The sequence below is a fragment of the Poromitra crassiceps genome, assembly GCF_964638095.1.
Source record: "Poromitra crassiceps genome assembly, chromosome: 4".
In the NCBI taxonomy this organism is placed as follows: Eukaryota; Metazoa; Chordata; class Actinopteri; order Beryciformes; family Melamphaidae; genus Poromitra; species Poromitra crassiceps.
The window spans coordinates 9127069-9146717 of NC_139626.1; the positions used below are offsets into that span (position 1 = coordinate 9127069).

The window sequence follows — 19649 nt, forward strand, 5'->3', positions numbered from 1 at the left end:
CAACACACACACACACACACACACACACACACACATACACACAACACACACACAGGCGCGCACATGCGCGCACACACACACATACACACAACACACACGCACACACAGGCGCGCACACACATACACACCACACACACACACCGACACACCACACACACACATACACACAACACACACAGGCGCGCGCACACGCGCACACACACACACAACACACACACACAACACACACTCACAACACACACACTTCCGACCGCCCACACAATCCCTCTGTACCGCTATATCTGGCTGTGTCACTCTGCTGCTGCCGTGTACATTTTTCTCCCACTTTCACGGTGGTTTTCTATCCTATCTATCTATCTATCTGTCTGTCTGTCTGTCTGTCTGTCTGTCTGTCTGTCTATCTATCTATCTATCTATCTACCTGTCTGTCTGTCTGTCTGTCTGTCTGTCTGTCTGTCTGTCTGTCTGTCTATCTATCTATCTATCTATCTATCTATCATCTATCTGTCTATCTGTCTGTCTGTCTGTCTGTCTGTCTGTCTGTCTATCTATCTATCTATCTATCAATCATCTATCTATCTATCTATCTATCTATCTATCTATCTATATCATCTATCTATCTATCTATTTATCTATCTATCTATCTATCATCTATTATCTATCTATCTATAGTATATATCTACTGTATATATCTATCTATCGATATATCTATCTATCTATCTATAGTATCTATCTACCCGTATCTATATATCTACTGTATGTATGTATGTATGTATGTATCTATCTATCTATCTATCTATGTATCTATTTATCTATCTATGTATCTATTTATCTATCTATTTAGTGGTTCCCAACCTTTTCCAACTCAGGGCCCACTTTTATGTCTCAAAAATGTTCGCGGCCCACCTCCGACCCCATAAATACAAAGGCCATATAATGCGTTCTCAGAGCACTTTTTTATTGAAAATTGAACATAAAGGACTGAACTGAATACAGGAGAAACATGTTGGAAGCTCCACAGTCACTAACACAGCACCTGTAACATGTTGCAACACCTTCAGTATTACAGTTTTCAAGGAGCTGTCCACACACACACACACATACACACACACACGCACACACACACACACACACACACACACACACACACACACACACACACACACACACACACACACACACACCAATCATTCAAGGAGCTGTCCATCAGCACCACACAGATGTCAGAAATGACAAGCAAGGGGCTGTCTGTAACAGGCTAATTAACAAATGATTAATAAATAACGGTATCCTTCAACAATGGAAAAATGCATTCTCATAACAATTTGACATCCAATATCAGATCCAAACAAAATCCAAATATCAGAAGAAAGCCCATTAAATCGATAGGGTTACAAATAAACACAAACCCAATATAAAGATGATGTAAAGATGAAACTTCAATTCAAGCAAAAGCAATAACATCAAAGAAACAAAAATCATACTTTTTCAAGTATGATTTTTCAAAATCTTTCAAAAATTTTTTTTTTTTTTTTTCAAAAATCATGCTTTTTTGGAAATGATTTGGCGGCCCACTTGCAATACCTTCGCGGCCCACCAGGGGGCCGCGGACCACAGGTTGGGAATCACTCCTATCTACTGTATCAATCTATCTATCAATTTATCTATCAATCAATCAATCAATCTATCAATCAATCAATCAATCTATCTATCTATCTATGTATCTATTTATCTATCTATGTATCTATTTATCTATCTATTTATCTATCCTATCTACTGTATCAATCTATCTATCAATTTATCTATCAATCAATCAATCAATCAATCAATCAATCAATCTATCAATCTATCTATCTATCTATCTATCAATCTATCAATCTATCTATCAATCTATCAATCTATCAATCTATCAATCTATCTATCTATCTATCTATATATCCAATTCAATTCAATTCAATTCAATTCAATTTAATTGTTGTCCACAATGTGGAAATGTGTCTTCGGCTTCACAGGTTTGCTTGCACACATGAAAAGTACAGTACACAGACACAGTACACAGCACAGGAAATGATAGGGTACATAATACAACAAGACAGCAGGACAACAACACATTACAGACAGCGATAACGGACATGGTTCTGATGTGGATGAGTCTGACGTTTATGAATTTAGCAGATTTATTGCGTTTGGTATGAAAGATGTTTTGTAGATGTTCTTGGTTGCTGCAGCAACTCTATAGCGTTGAGGGCAGTTTTGTGAACTCATTAAAAAGGGGATGTACAGGGTCACACACAATTTGTCTAGCTTTTCGTGCCACCCGTATTTTATAAATACATCCAAGTTGTTCTATCTATCTATCGATCTATCTATCTATTTATTTATCTATCCATCTATCTACTGTATATATCTATCTATCCATCTATCTATCTATCTACACAGTATATATGCCACACTATTTACCTTGCCTAGCTACTGTAGTTCCATTCTCCTCTATTTTACTTTGTTGCTCTCTCTCTCTGTCTCTCTCTCTGTCTCCCTGTCTGTTTGTCTGTCTGTCTGTCTGTCTGTCTCCCTGTCTGTCTGTCTGTCTGTCTGTCTGTCTGTCTCCCTCTCACCATCCCTGCAGGCTATCCTCCCAGCGGTAACCCAGTGAGTCAGGCATCAATAATGAGATAATTTTTCCGATCAGGGGTTTTCTGGGTAATTGGAGAGGCCAGGTGAGTCCCTGTCGGAGTTCCGGGAGGCAGCAGTCGTCTGCTAGGCTGACAGCCACCGACAAATGAGAGAAGAGAGGTGGGACAGACAGAGAGAGAGAGAGAAAAAGAGAGAGAGAGAAGGAACGATGGAGAGAGACAGAGAAGGAAGGATGAAGAAAGAGAGGACAGAGACAGAGAGGAAAGTGCTTAACTAAGGCCATAAATCAAGTGAGAAGTATGCCCATTTCCCCATTCATTGCCATGTAACCGGACTTCTTTTTGCAGCCAGTCGAGTCGCCCCCTGTAGGTCATTCGAAAGACTGTCTTCTATCTGTATCTGTGTACTGTATGTACAGCTGCTCCAGCCAGAGATGGGCAAAAATACATCAAAAAGTATTTTTGATACAAATTAGAAATACTTGCTCGAAAAATATATCAAAATACAAATACAAAATACTGGACATGCTCACAAGGCTCTTCTTAGGTGATGAATGGTGGGTGGTGGGTTCACTCCACTGTCACAGACTTGGCCAGGTTTCTTGGGCAGTCCACGTCTAAGCCTCGGCGCATGGCCAGGTGGAAGGACAGCAGCTGCAGAGGGATGATGCTCAGGATGCCCTGGAGACAGTCCACACAGTGAGGCACTTTGATGGTGCGGCTTGAGTTCTTGATGATCTCGTCGTCGTCTTTGTCACAGATGACGATGGGGCGGCCCTGGCGGGCCACGACTTGCTGCAGGGCGTTCTGACATTTGGCGTAGGTGTGGTCTCCCATGATGATCATGATGACTGGCATGAGCTCGTCTATCAGGGCCAGCGGCCCGTGCTTCAGCTCCCCAGCCAGGATGCCCTCCGAGTGCATGTACGTGATCTCCTTGATTTTCAGCGCTCCTTCCAGGCAGGTAGCATAGTGGTAGCCTCTGCCCATGATCAGCACACTCCTCTGCTGGTACAGCTCTTCTGCCAACTTCTTGATCTCATCGTCCAAACTGAGAACCTCCTTAATCAGGTCTGGCAGCACTCTCAGGCCCTGGATGATCTCACGTCGTCGTGGCTGCATGGAAATCCTGTTGTCACACATCAACAGTGCAAACATGATCAGGGCCACAAACTGACTGGTGTAGGCCTTGGTGCTGGCCACGCCGATCTCTGGGCCGGCGTTAATGTGCACCCCGCAGTCAGTCTCCCTGGAGATGGAGCTGCCCACTGTGTTGGTGACGCCCACGGTCAAAGCCCCTCGCTTCTTGCAGTAGCGCAGGGCCATGAGGCTGTCAGCCGTTTCCCCTGACTGGCTGACGAAGAAGCAGACGTCGTCTCGGAAGATGGGCGTGTTCCTGTCCAGTAAGTCGCTGGCCAGCTCCACCATGACAGGCAGCTCGGTCAGCTCCTCCAGGACCTGGCGGGTCGCGACCACGGCATGGTAGCTGGTGCCGCAAGCAATAAGGATGAGATGTCGACACCTCTCGATCTCTTTGATGTGGTCCTTCAGTCCACCCAGTGTCACTGTGTTGTTGTCAAAGTTGACCCTTCCTCTCATGGTGTTGACCACAGACTCGGGCTGCTCAAAGATCTCTTTCTGCATGAAGGAGCTGTAGCTACCCTTCATTATTTGCTGCAACTCTATCTGCAGGATCTGGACTGCGCGGGTGGGGTTTTCTCCGACGTTGCGCTTTATCCTGCGGATGGACAGCCGCCCGTCCGTCACGGCAGCGATGTCGTCGTCCTCCAGATAGATCACCTGGTTGGTGTGCTCGATCACTGCACTAGCATCAGATGCAAAGTAATACTCCACTGCTTTCTCACTCTCAGGGAACAGGCAAGATTCCAGATCCATCCTGGGCAGGGTATTGTCTTTTTTGTCTTTACCAGAGGAGGGGTAGAGGATACGAATATGATCTGCCCACAGCTTGTGATCACTCTTCACTCCAATCAGCAGAGGACCTCCCCTCCTGGTGCCAACTGCCACGTTGGGGTAATGGACACTTTTGAATACCAGGACAAAAGATCCCTCCAGCTGCTGGGTCACCCTCTCCACCAGAGTGGCGAAGCAGATGTCACTCTCCCGGTTTTCGTACATGTACTTCATCAGCTTGGCAATGGTCTCCGTATCTGTCTCTGACTCAAACTCGTAGCCTTTCTTCTCCAGCAATTCCCTCAGATCTTTGTAATTGGTGATCATTCCATTATGAATGACAATGAACTCGTTGTTCTTGTCAGACCTGTGTGGGTGGCTGTTTACTGGGCTGGGTGCACCATGGGTGGCCCAGCGGGTGTGAGCAATGCCGAAATGAACGTTGAATTCCACATCCAGGTCAATATCCTGCTGTTTGATGATCTCATCAAGAGCCTTCACTTTTCCACACTGCTTGATCAGCTGGATGAACTTGGCATTTGATTCCTTGCCATTCCCACCATCAAGTCCCACACCTGCAGAGTCATAGCCCCGGTACTCCAGACGCCGCAGGCCATTGAGCAGGATCTCAAGGATCTCACGGCGAGTCCTTGGCACGAGGTAATTCAGATAGCCAAAGATTCCACACATATCTATATTTGCTTGCCAGTTAATTTGGTTTCAGTGAGTTTTTTTGGTGTTTTATTATGACAGTTGGCCCTACTAGTACTCTGCATGGTATAGGCTTTATGACATCACTGATGATGTCACAATGTCTATGACATCACACTTCTTTCTTCTTTCTTTTTGGTGTTTTATGGCAGTTGGCATCCTCAATGTTGCATTACCGCCCTTATTCCGGATCCATCCATCCACTGTTGCCCTGCCGAGAGCTTGCTCTCTTCTTATTCATCTTTGGTGCGTTATGCCAGCCGGCATCCCTCACCTTCTCCTTCTGGATTTATCCACCCACTGCTTCCCATCCTGCCCCTCTGGTGCTCTTAGGTCTCAAGTGACATCACTGATGAGATCACAATTGCTTTACTGACATCACTGATGACATCATCATTGCTCAGTGCCATCACTGATGACATCACAATTGCTCTAGTGATATGACACTGATGATGTCACAATGTCTATGACATCACTGAGCAATGATGATGTCATCAGTGATGTCAGTCAATTGTGATCTCATCAGTGATGTCACTTGGTGATGATGCCATCGGTGATGATGTTCCAGAGGTCCTTGAAGGGGTTCCAGGCAGCACGAGAGGGATTAGTAGGGAAGACGGACAGAATGTGGGGAAACGTGGATGGATAAATCCAGAAGGAGGCCGTAATGCAACATAAAGGTTGCCATAGAACACCACAGGAGAAGAAGGGCATCCGGGTAGTGTAGCAGTAGATTCCCTGCCTACCAGCACGAGGGGCGCAGGTTTGCGTCCTCGTGTTACCTCCGGCTTGGTCGGGCGTCCATACAGTCACGATTGGCTGGTGTCTGCGGGTGGGAAGCCAGATTGAGGGTACTTGTCCTGGTCGCTGCATCGCCTCCTCTGGTCAGTTGGGGTGCCTGTTCGGTGCGGAAGGGAACTGGTGGGAATAGCGTGATCCTCCCACGTGCTACGTCCTACCAGTGAAGCTCCCTCTAGCAAGTGAAAAGAAGCGGCTGGCAACTGCGCATGTGTCAGAGGAATCATGGTGCTACTCTACGGCTCTCCCCAGATCGGCAGAGGGTGGAGCAGCACAGGGCGGCAGCAGGGGAAAAATTGGCCAAGTACAATTGGGGAGAAAATAGGGGGGAAATCTGTAAAACAAAAATAGAAGGGGGGCCTTGAAGAGGTTCCAGTGGTCTTTGAAGGGGTTCCAAAGTTCCTTGAGGGGGTTCCATGGTTCCTTGAAGGGGTTCCAGAAATCCTTGAGGGGGTCCCATCGGTCTCAGGAGTTCCAGAGGTCCTGGAGGGGTTCCAGAGGTCCTTGAGGCGGTTACAAAGTTTCTTGAAGGGGTTCCAGAGGTCCTTGAAGCTGTTCCAGGGGTCCTTGACGGGGTTCCAGAAGTCCTTGAGGAGGTCCCATTGTGTTTCAGGAGTTCCAGAGATCCTTGAAGGGTTCCAGAGGTCCTTGAGGGGTTTCTAGGTTGGCTTCAGGGGTTCCAGAGGTCTTTGAAGGGGTTCCAGATTAACCAAAATCTACAAAAACCTTCTAACTATATAATTTAGGGTCTTATGTGCATAATTATAAGTATCTAAAAGTTGTAGAGATTAGTTTCAATCCAAATCCTAAATATTGCCAGTTTGTGGTTTTTACTGTTTTCTGAGGTTGGAAGCGGTGCTTCGGGCTCATCATGTTCAGATCATATGACGTAATCAAAATTAGTTAATCTTATAGAAACTCTCAGTTGTCTGTCAGAGCTGAGATGTTTAAAGAATGCATTTGAAGCCAGCAAAGCGACACCTCACCATGCTCGTGCATGCACTGTCATTCGCTCTTGCAAGTTCTCAGAGGCTGTCTGGCCATCATGGAGCTACTACGCTACTAGCTGTCTGCCCTGAAGCTCACGGTGGCTTCGCCAAGCCCCGTGGCTGGTAAAAAAGTTAGCTGATTAGTAGTCTCAACACCAGACCCATGAGAGTTCTTACGTTGATACACTACGTTACTGCATGCTGCAGATCTCTCTGGGTCTGGGACACTTTCCCTCAGCCGGCTGGTTATGGGAGGGAACCGTTCACTTGGCCAGTGGTGGATTCAGTCTTCCCCAATCAGTAACGACTTTGCGATCAGACGACGCGGGAGGCGCGGCCCATTTTTCGAACCGCTCTCTCATCGGTGCTACGACCTGTCACTCATTCAATTTCAACCCGCCTTCAAAAACCAGCAGTGGCTGTGAAGTGGCACAGACTCACTATATGCGGAGCGCAGCGATTCAACGTAATATTTGAGTCTGGGGAGAGACTAGCTGAGTAGTAAGTTCTGAAAACAAGTTGGACGTACATTACAATTGCCTTCCTATGCATTGCAAGCCATCTACAATGTGTATATTTCTAAACATATTTCTGAACACGGTTTCAAAGAATGGATAGAGAGCGCTTCTGTTGGCTTTCTGTCTGCGGTGGCATCTGTTGAAGGTCCTTTTTGGTTTGGGGTTTCAGCGAAAAAGGAGTTACAAGGCCATGGCCGTTTACTGCCAAAAATAAAAAATAAAAAAATATTTCATGGCCAGACATCCACACACCTCCAGCACCTCTGGGTCGTGCTGTGGTCTTCATCAGAGGCACACCAAACTGCAAGAAGAACTTTTTCTTTTCTCTTACCTCCACTTTTGCCTCTAAAGTTTAAACTATATGCTTTTTTTTAAGAGAAGAGAGACTTTTTGGTGTTGGCAGATGGAAATAAAAAAACAAGGCTGGATTTTGCTGACTTAGGAAGAGATGGAGAATAAACGAGGAGGAGACAGCCAGGGCAGGCAAGGAGGAGACAAAGGGAGGAGAGGAGAAGGAGGAACGCTTTCCAAGGAGAGGACAGTGAGTGTGAGTCTACAGCTGGAGTTTGCCCCATGCTGCATTCTACTGTGGACTCAAAAGAAAACATCTACCTATCGGAACCCAACTGGAGGGACTCTTGAAAAACATTGTGTTAAACTAGGGTGACCAGGTTATCAAACCCTCTTACATTTTTGGTTTTATTTTAGTTTTTTAGTTTTAGTTTTGGTCCGAGTGAAATGTTCTACTACGGTCTCTCCTGATTCCTAAATATAGCTGAATCGCTTGGTTTGACCAAGTAAAACTGATTGGCGGATGAAATCCCTTGGTGTGGACTGCATCAGTTATCTATCTCTCTAACACACACGCATGCACGCACACACGACACGCACACCTACATACACACACACACACACGCACACGCACACGCACACACACACACACACACACACACACACACACACACACACACACACACACACACACACACACACACACACACACACACACACACACACACACACACACACCATTGACTGCTCTGCTGAGATCTGCTCCGTCAAGGGAAGATGCATCACTCTGCTCACACCTTTGAGGGCCAAAAAATCCGGGGAATGATTTGCGAACACGTAGGAAGGACCTTTATTTTCGGGCCAGAGTGATACCTCTTGTCATGATCTATACAGCTTTGATTTTGGCTGCATGTTGTAGCGCTGCAGTTCCTGGCTGCTCTCTGCTTGTCACTGCGCACACTCTTTTCATACTGTATGGGAGTTCATTCAGCTTCATTCCACATGACAGAACATGATAAACATCTATGTAAGTGCTGAAAAACATATAGTTTTAAAAAGTATAATACTATTATTATTATTTTAATTGTGGTGGAAACGGGACAATTCGGTAGGGGACATACAGTATGTGTCCAGAGAGATATCTGTCAGGACTCAGGACAGCCATCCTGAAATTGGGACTGTCCCGGACAAACCGGTGTTATGCCAAGTTTTGCACCCCCGCCGAGAATTGCAGCCCCACCATTTTTTTGGGCTGTTTTAACTTAAAAACAGGGATGCAAATCTCGGCAGGTACAAACCGCCGAGACTTGCACCTCCCTCCATAAAGCCAGGAGAGATCCCCAGGTCTCGAGGTCATCTTTAACCGGATTTTAAGCACCAAAGTCGGCTTCCATGAGCCAGAAGAGAGCCCCAAGCATGGAAGTCACCTCCACGCGGATCTTATTTATTTGTTTGGACGGGACAGTGCAAAATTAATGAACACAGAAACCATAGAACAGATAATAAAATCTAATGCATCAGTCGGTCTCCATGAGCCAGGACAGACCCCCCCCCTGGCTTGGAGGTCACGTCTACCCAGACAATTATATCATTTTTAAACAGTTTAGTTTCCGTATAAATCATTACAATAATGCACCCGTGAGATGGGGATGCAATTCTCGGCGGGGGTGCAAAACTCGGCATAACACCCAGCCGTCTGGTCTATGTTTCGCTGTCATTTTATTCGCTTTGGGTAATGGCTGCCACTCCGTGCACTGGTTAATCCATTACTGACATTAACTTAATGGTGTATACAATCACAGTGTGAGATGTAAGGAAATACTGCTCCGAAGCCCTCCCCCCGTTCATACTGTGAAAAACGTATTACAATGACGTTTTGCAGGGGAAACATCCTGTCGCGTGAGTCATCGACGATGGCGATTTGTCTTGCCCCGTGCTACAGTACGCCATCCATTTAACATAATCGCCCCAGAAAGAGTGTTTCAGATAGATTGGGCTGGCTGCCGGAGAGGTGTGGCAGCTAATGCACTCTGACAGGCCCGACTTTCTGCCTACAACAGCATGTCTACCATTGCTCGCTCTCTCTCTCAATATCTCTCTCTCTCTCTCTCTCAATATCTCTCTCTCTCTCTCTCTCAGGTCATTAATGAGGCCAGCCCCACACATCCCTGGGCTGAGCGTACGTACACAAACAGAAGTACACACAGGCGCAGCAGCAGGACACACATTAAGCAGCGGCTCCTTCAAACGATGCGCCTCATAGCGCCGCAGTGTGCTGAGCTGTTAGGATGCTGCTGAGCTGCAGCCTAAGATAGTGACAGAGCCAGCAGGGCTTAGTGTCAGCTGCAGGCGGAGGCAAACGGCATGTGACCACAGGTTGCCATTCAGAGTGGAGATAGTCCTGAGCAACGGGGATGTAATCCCCGAACCGCCCACCGCTGGTATTCAGACGTCGGACCAGCAGTATCTCGTAGGGCTGGGGTATCGTTACTCGATACCTTTAAAGGCAGTGATTCCCAAAGTCTGGTGGGCCGTGGAGGTACTGCAGGTGGGCCGCGAGTGGTCTGCCAACACTCCCGATTTTCACGGGCAATCAAAATCACTGTAGCAGGCCCATTTTTAATGCTAAAGTGAAGATACATTATGAAACTAGAAGACAGAAGGCATCCATGGTACCAACCATGCTAGCTTGTCGGCAAGGGGGCTAAATAACGCTCCGAAGGTAGGCTAAATTTTGGCAAGGGAAAAACTATTTCGAAGGGGTCCCTTTGACCTCTCACCTCAAGATATCTGAAAATGAAAATTGGTTCAATGGGTACCCATGAGTCTCCCCTTCACAGATAAGGTAGCATTTTTCACAGCCTAAATAGCATTAATAGCTTGAGGATTGATTTTGTTTTTCTTCTGTTGTTGCTCATCACAGCTTGTCTCAACAAATGTGTTTGCACGCAAATACTTGAGTGATGAGTTAGAGAAAATGTTGGCAATCTGGCTTTGGGTATTTTGCCTCTATTTTTGTATGTGGATGGATTATTAATTTGTTGTATGCCTAAATTCCCATGTTCTGTTAATGAAATAAAATAATATATAGAGAAATACTTGGATACCCATAAATGCACAGAGGGTCAAGCTTATAAGATGACATTCATTATAAACACAAACTAGAAATAATATAATATAATATAATATAATATAATATAATATAATATATATTCCGGAAGATTTTCAGATTCAAAGTGGGCTGCAGCATTCTTAAGATTAGGAACCCCTGCTTTCAGGTATCAACTGAAATAACCCAGTATCAAGTAGTATTGAAACTTCTCCAGTCAAACGATACCTGCATTCCATCCTTTTTGTACACAAATCCAGAAAAAAATATTTGTATGGTTTTGCTTGCAGCCAATCACCGCAAGCGTTCATTGATTTAATGCGACGTGTTGATTGGCCCACGAGCTGCTACAACCCATAAAAAAACACGATTTCAGACGGCAGCCCGTCTTTATTGTCACACGAACACACTACAACACATGCATGTGGCAACAACACACACTCATGCTGACGGTGGCCGGTGAAATATGTCCTCTGCATTTGACCCATCCAGGTTTGTCCTTTCCTCCGGGGGGCAGGCCAGGAGCGGTGGTCGCTATTTCTTTCCAGCGCCCGGGGATCTTCATTGGACCATCATTGGACCAACTTCAGATGTTGTCGTCACTGGTCGGATGACGATCTTCTGCATGTTTTTAGTGGGGGGTTATGTACGGAGGAACCCCCTGGGGAGCACGGGGAGAACATGCAAACTCCACACAGAAAGGCCCTTTCGACGAGATAGCCCACCTGGGCAGTAGGCACTGAAGATATGGGGGGGTCACAACTCCAGCGCCCACAGCGTCCCAGGCGAGAATCGAACTCAGGACCTTCTAGCTGTGAGGCGACAGCGCTACCGATGAAGTATATGGTGAAGTAGCCTAGAGCGCGGTGTATGTGACGGAGTTGTCCAAAAAAAAAAAGCTATCGAATCAAGTACTCTATTGGTATGGGTGTACTGGTATTGGTACAGGTATGATACCTTTTGAAACAATATGCAGCCCTACAGTATCTCGGGTAGTAGAGCTGCACTCCTCCATGTAATTCTCTCTCCAAATTCCCATTGACGCAACTCATGTACCGCACTGTGGACGAGACGGGACGGGTGTTAATAATGCAACTCCCATCCTTCTCCACTGTCTTTGTCCATTTATCAAACAACGGAGCTAGTTTTGAATCCTTTATAAAGAAGCCTCGGAATCCGCTGTAATATACTCTCGTAACGGGACAAGCCCCGTCTTTTATTGTCACACGAACACCACAATACATGCATGCGGCCACAACACACTCATGCTGACGGTGGCCGGTGAAAAGTGTCCTCTGCATTTAACCCAGCCAGGCATGTCCTTTCCTCCGGGGGGCAGGCCAGGAGCAGTGGTCGCTTTCTCGTACAGCGCCCGGGGACCAACTTCGGGTGTTGTCGTCACTGGTCGGATGACGATGACGATCTGATCTTCTGCATGTTTTTAGTGGGGGGGTTATATACGGAGGAACCCCCTGGGGGAGCACGGGGAGAACATGCAAACTCCACACAGAGAGAAAGGCCCTTACGACGAGATACCCCACCTGGGCAGTAGGCACTGAAGATATGGGGGGGAACACAACCACAGCGCCCACAGTGTCCCAGGCGAGAATCGAACTCAGGACCTTCTGACTGTGAGGCGACAGCTCTACCACTGAGCCACCGTGCCCCTATCCATTTCTTAAGCAGCTGGCGTGGGCAAAAACAGCATTTGATGGGCCTGAAAAGGCAACGCAGTCACTGCCAGCTCAGGCTATATAGGATGGGCAGAGTGGGTCAGTGCTGAGGGAGAACAGTCACTGCCAGCTCAGGCTATATAGGATGGGCAGAGTGGGTCAGTGCTGAGGGAGAACAACTCAGGCTATATAGGATGGGCAGAGTGGGTCAGTGCTGAGGGAGAACAGTCACTGCCAGCTCAGGCTATATAGGATGGGCAGAGTGGATCAGTGCTGAGGGAGAACAACTCAGGCTATATAGGATGGGCAGAGTGGGTCAGTGCTGAGGGAGAACAACTCAGGCTATATAGGATGGGCAGAGTGGGTCAGTGCTGAGGGAGAACAACTCAGGCTATATAGGATGGGCAGAGTGGGTCAGTGCTGAGGGAGAACAGTCACTGCCAGCTCAGGCTATATACTATAGGATGGGCAGAGTGGGTCAGTGCTGAGGGAGAACATTCACTGCCAGCTCAGGCTATATAGGATGGGTAGAGTGGGTCAGTGCTGAGGGAGAACAGTCACTGCCAGCTCAGGCTATATAGGATGGGCAGAGTGGGTCAGTGCTGAGGGAGAACAGTCACTGCCAGCTCAGGCTATATAGGATGGGCAGAGTGGGTCAGTGCTGAGGGAGAACAGTCACTGCCAGCTCAGGCTATATAGGATGGGCAGAGTGGGTCAGTGCTGAGGGAGAACAGTCACTGCCAGCTCAGGCTATATAGGATGGGCAGAGTGGGTCAGTGCTGAGGGAGAACAGTCACTGCCAGCTCAGGCTACATAGGATGGGCAGAGTGGGTCAGTGTTGAGGGAGAACAGCTCAGGCTATATAGGATGGGCAGAGTGGGTCAGTGCTGAGGGAGAACAGCTCAGGCTATATAGGATGGGCAGAGTGGGTCAGTGCTGAGGGAGAACATAGGATGGGCAGAGTGGGTCAGTGCTGAGGGAGAACAGCTCAGGCTATATACTGTAGGATGGGCAGAGTGGGTCAGTGCTGAGGGAGAACAGCTCAGGCTATATAGGATGGGCAGAGTGGGTCAGTGCTGAGGGAGAACAGCTCAGGCTATATACTGTAGGATGGGCAGAGTGGGTCAGTGCTGAGCTATATACAGTAGGATGGGCAGAGTGGGTCAGTGCTGAGGGAGAACAGCTCAGGCTATATACTGTAGGATGGGCAGAGTGGGTCAGTGCTGAGCTATATACAGTAGGATGGGCAGAGTGGGTCAGTGCTGAGGGAGAACAGTGGATTTGAAGGAGATGAGTGATGGCAGCTAAAGAGCAACTCAGCTCTAGGGAGGACGGCATCAAATATTTGTGGCGGCCAAATGAGTTTTGGAAGATGGAGTGTTATTTTGATGACGGTGTAATTCAAGCCATCCTAGATCAGCCAGAAGAGCATGACAGTTCATTCAGGCAACAGAAAGAAAAAAAAAAAGAGGATGCCAAAAACATGAACATCGCAAAAACAAAAACTCTCTGTTTACCTCACAGATAATGGAATCAATCCTCGCAGCCTCTCCCGGCCTGAATAGCACGCGCATTCCAAGTGATCGACACTTCATATTCAATAACAATCATCTCCTCCTCCGCCCGCGCGGCCTCTCCAACCTCGCCGTGGGCGGCCCACGCCATTCCGACATGCCGGCTGGCAGGCTGTGTGAGCGGGGAGCCATCTGTTAGCAGGCAGATTAGGTCTGCTTCCTCTGCTCTCCTGTCCAGGTCCAGCCAGCTTTGTCATCTGTGTACTGTGAGCTAATGGGCTTTCTGAGCTCGGGCTGGAGTACACCTGCGCCTCTCGAATGCACGGTAACTAGCGCCGCGTCGGCGACACCGGGATGAGGCGGAGGGTGGAGGGGGAGATGACTGGCTGTTGCTTAAATTGATTATTATTATTTTTTTATTTTTTTGCATATATACGCATGCCAGGTAGCCTGATATCAAGACTGAATTGTCAACTCGTTACACTCCATTTCCTTCTTCAGTGTGACATTGCCTCTAACCGATTTCCAAGGGGAAATCCCAGAGGGGGATTTGATTTTCCCTATAACCAATCACTAGACACCGACAACATGTCCTAACCAATCACTAGAGACCAACAACATGTCCTAACCAATCACTAGAGACCAACAACGTATATAATCCAGCGGGGAGAACGAAGGGAGGGGGGGGGGATCTCCTGTTTGAATAAATGTCTTCAAAGCAGAGTGCTGTTTGGATTTCAAAGTAATTGGTTCTTTTAATCGGTTTAAAACTAAGCCTCGATAGCAGCGTCTATCGCGGTCGCCATTGTTGTTATTAGGTCCGAAATCCGCTGCACTTGACAAGAGCTCGGCAACGACATTAGTCCCGCCCGTTGCGCTGTTTATTGACGCTGATTGGCCAATCGTTAGTCCCCCTCGGCGCTCATTGGCCAAGTCATTCAACTTATGAAATCGCTGTGGCATGTTGCATGATGCCAGATCACCAGAAGCAACCAACTCAGTGGCGTGGGCGCCGTCCAAGTTCTGGACCCAGGCAACATGCCAAGGCGAGAAAATGACAGTAATACAGAAAAAAAAGAATGTTACTAGAGGATGGGGAGCAAGGCGGTAGTGGCTTACACATTGTTTATTAGCAGAATAGAGCTTAGCCACTGTTTCAGACTCGATCTATACGACATAAACTCATATAGTATAAATCATCTTAGGCAGAAACCCATGTAGGTCATGGGAAAATGGGGTCCGTTAAGGGGAACGGAAACATAAATTAATACTTGAAATATGACAGAATTGTGTGTGTCTGTTGGTGGTTGTTTGCCCGATGGTGATCAAAGACGGGAGTTTGTACTTTACCCTCTTTTTTTTTTATTTCACCATGACATCAGTGGGACTACATCACTCTCTCAGCATTTTTCCACCATTATGTGCTCTTTGCTGGCTCGCTGCAGAGGAGCCGTTACTGTAGCACACATTCCCATTCCTTTGATAAATCACAGCGCAGCAGCAGCATATGTTTGAACTGAAAATAGCCACAATGTAATAATGCTGCTGAAGATGTGCTCCGTGCTCAAAGCCTTCTCTAGCTGCTCTTTCTGAATGAGCTGTTGCTTCTTGGACTGAAGATGCGAGACAACAGGACGCCTCCTTCCTTTTAGCAGCAAAAGATCAACTCGCACGCTGCCAAGAGCTGCTGGAGGTCGTGTACAGTACTGTGATCTGACTCATCTTTGTTTTGTAGCAGCCCCGTGCACCCGTGCGCTGACGGCAGGAGGAGCACCATTTCAACTGAACTCGTTCTAACCTTCGCCGTCTGAACGCCCTCGTCTTCTCAGAGGGAGCCCCCCGCGGGGATAGCGGGACCCCCGCGTCCCCCCAAGCTCTCCCTCTCGCCTCCCCCCCCCCCCCCCCCCCCCCCCCGAACCAAAATGCCAGGGCGGAAGTTGGAGGGGTGACTCAGCCTTTGCTCTGAAAGCCTAAAGCCCGGGAAGTCCTTTGCGAGCTCTTTAACCCATTGATACCTGATGCAGCATTTGTGTGTGTATCGCTTTAAGACCGCGGTTCGCGGTCTTAAAGGGATACACACACAAATGAGGGATATACACGCAAATGCTGCATCAGGTATCAATGGGTTAACGGCAGTACGGAGACTTGGCAAGCGTTCTTGCCGTAGAAGGGGGGCACGAGTGGATAGGGAGCTGGGAGGTCGTGGTTGCTGTTGCTGCTGTTGTTGTCGGCTGTTGCCTTCAGGGCTTATCTGGGCGGAAAGGACAAGACAGTGTGTGTGAAGCAGCTAGCCGCTGCTCAAACAGTGGGTCTGACAAAGCGTGGAATGAACAGAATGAACAGAATGAACCGCTCCACATTACTAATGCCTGGTCCAAAACAACAGCGTGAGAGAGAGTGTGTGGCCGACAACGTGAGCTCTGCACCCTGGTGTGTGTGTGTGTGCGTGCGTGTGTGTGCGTGTGTGTGCGTGTGTGTGTCTTAGTGTTGTTCTCGTGGGCGTATGCCAATTCAATAAGGCTTTGGGGAAAGGGCACATACTGTGGCTAAACAATGAGAGAGCTGCGACGCCTCGTTAAGACAGCGAGGTGTGTGTGTGTGTGTGTGTGTGTGTGTGTGTGTGTGCGTGCGTGTGTGTGTGTGTGTGTGTGTGTGCGTGCGTGTGCATGTGTGTGTGTGTGTGCGTGCGTGTGTGTGTGTGTGTGTGCGTGTGCGTGCGTGTGTGTGTGTGTGTGTGCGTGTGCATGTGTGTGTGTGTGTGCGTGCGTGTGCTGGGCTAGATTGCGGGGGTGGATCATTGTGTACGTGTCCCGTGATAATCACCTATATCGACTCACGCGCTTACGCCGCTGGCTCTGGCCTATCAATCAGGTGCTGGGGCGCCGCTTAACTTTCCAGCAGGCAAGCTTTGATTGATCAACACTGAGGGGAAGCATGTTCAATGTCCCGTCTTGTGTCGCAGCCTCCGGGCCCGTCCCGTTGGCTGACAGGTAGCGGGGTACGAGCCACGTCACCGCCCCCTCCCCTCCCCCCGTGTGAGGGTGCATTCGCCTTCCGCGATTCGTGAACTCTGATCCATTGCTGCTGTCTGCTCCGCTCCCTCACTCCACTCGGCCTTGGCGTGTAGGAACTGTGGATAGCCGGGGTTTTGGAAAACAACACCACCCGGCAGCTAAATGGTGTATAGTAATGGTTTATGGTAATTCTATGGTAATTCTCTGAGTGTGGCTGGCTGGTTTGTGTACTACTTGTGTAGCACTTTGGCAGGTGCATGAGCAGCTGTTATTTGTAGGTCCTGTTCTATTAAAAAAAACGGGGGGTTTGGCTGTGAAAATGCAGTATTTACCTGCCATGGGACTACGGGTGGAGAATAGCAATTTTGCTATAACCCAGTACAGCACGTCTCTCCTTATTTATAAGGCTAATGTTCTTGTAGATTGTCCCTGTTTAAATAATAAAGAAATGCATTCAATTTACTCATTTAAAAAGATAGACAAATAGACAGTTTTCCAGTGCATATTGAAGCTGTAAGATTACGGGGAAGACCATGTTTACTCCTAGACATACATACTGTACCATGGATATCAAAAGTCTATTGAAGTCAATATTCTAGTCTAGTTTAGTCTCGTTGAAATGAAAGCCCATTAAATCAGACTTTATTCACTTTAATTTGCATATCGTAGCTACCAGCCAAATGAAGATAAAAAAAAAACGAATCTCAGACAAAACATTAAAAATGGAAATGCACTAATACGGCTTAGTAGATACTAAGTCTGATACAGATTAGTGTGGACCAACTGGAGACATAAACATATACATTAATGCAAGTAAATAACAGAATCCCCCAGCTCACACTCAACATCACGTGTGTCCACGACGTGACCAACGTGTCTAATAAACCATGACTCCTTTCCTGGGAGAGATGTTCTCCCCGTCATCTCAAGTGAGCTCGAGTGACCGGCCGCTCGCTGTGAATATTAAGACCCGCACAGAGGCATGTCACAGGTTTTCATGTCTGCCTGGCTGTAGCCAATGACAGGCCTGGTACAAGCTCCCCGGGGGCTGTTATTGGACGGGAGGGTAAGAGCCAATCCGGCGGCAGACAGTGGGTGTTGGCGTACTGGCGGCGCCGCCGGGATTTTTGGTTTGGTTGGCAGCCGGTGGACAAGGCCTGCGAGATGTATCTGTCACTTCCACTGGCAGGCCTGTCATGTTAGCACATCAGTCAATGCCAGACACCCAGGAAGTGCACACAAGGCCAGGAACAGTGTGTTCATTAATTGAGCTCCAGCTTAGCCCTTTTCCCAATAGAGATGAGGAGAGAGGGCTAGGCGGAGAGAGGGAAGAGACAGAGCCAATAGAGAGGAGGAGAGAGGGCTAGATGGAGAGAGGGAAGAGACAGAGCCAATAGAGACGAGGAGAGAGGGCTAGACGGAGAGAGGGAAGAGACAGAGCCAATAGAGACGAGGAGAGAGGGCTAGACGGAGAGAGGGAAGAGACAGAGCCAATAGAGAGGAGGAGAGAGGGCTAGACGGAGAGAGGGAAGAGACAGAGCCAATAGAGAGGAGGAGAGAGGGCTAGACGGAGAGAGGGAAGAGACAGAGCCAATAGAGAGGAGGAGAGAGGGCTAGATGGAGAGAGGGAAGAGACAGAGCCAATAGAGAGGAGGAGAGAGGGCTAGACGGAGAGAGAGAAGAGACAGAGCCAATAGAGAGGAGGAGAGAGGGCTAGACGGAGAGAGAGAAGAGACAGAGCCAATAGAGAGGAGGAGAGAGGGCTAGACGGAGAGAGGGAAGAGACAGAGCCAATAGAGAGGAGGAGAGAGGGCTAGATGGAGAGAGGGAAGAGACAGAGCCAATAGAGAGGAGGAGAGAGGGCTAGATGGAGAGAGGGAAGAGACAGAGCCAATAGAGAGGAGGAGAGAGGGCTAGATGGAGAGAGGGAAGAGACAGAGCCAATAGAGAGGAGGAGAGAGGGCTAGATGGAGAGAGGGAAGAGACAGAGCCAATAGAGAGGAGGAGAGAGGGCTAGATGGAGAGAGAGAAGAGACAGAGCCAATAGAGAGGAGGAGAGAGGGCTAGACGGAGAGAGGGAAGAGACAGAGCCAATAGAGAGGAGGAGAGAGGGCTAGATGGAGAGAGAGAAGAGACAGAGCCAATAGAGAGGAGGAGAGAGGGCTAGACGGAGAGAGGGAAGAGACAGAGCCAATAGAGACGAGGAGAGAGGGCTAGACGGAGCGAGGGAAGAGACAGAGCCAACAGAGAGGAGGAGAGAGGGCTAGATGGAGAGAGAGAAGAGACAGAGCCAATAGAGAGGAGGAGAGAGGGCTAGATGGAGAGAGGGAAGAGACAGAGCCAATAGAGAGGAGGAGAGAGGGCTAGATGGAGAGAGGGAAGAGACAGAGCCAATAGAGAGGAGGAGAGAGGGAAGGGACAGAGAGACAGAGAGAAAGGAACAATGTGGGCCTGCAGAGAGCGAGGTACCTAAGTGCTAACAGTT

General features: G+C 48.1%; 1 protein-coding gene and 1 pseudogene across 2 annotated transcripts in view; both read right to left on the reverse strand.

Moving 5' to 3' along the window:
* Positions 1 to 19649, reverse strand: part of cacna1g (calcium channel, voltage-dependent, T type, alpha 1G subunit) — a gene marked incomplete at both ends in the record, with an annotated part of 368718 nt that overhangs the window by 200507 nt on the left and 148562 nt on the right.
* LOC310775462 (glutamine--fructose-6-phosphate aminotransferase [isomerizing] 1 pseudogene) lies at positions 3204 to 5237 on the reverse strand (annotated as a pseudogene). Its single transcript has one exon. The product of its transcript is annotated as a glutamine--fructose-6-phosphate aminotransferase [isomerizing] 1 pseudogene (transcript).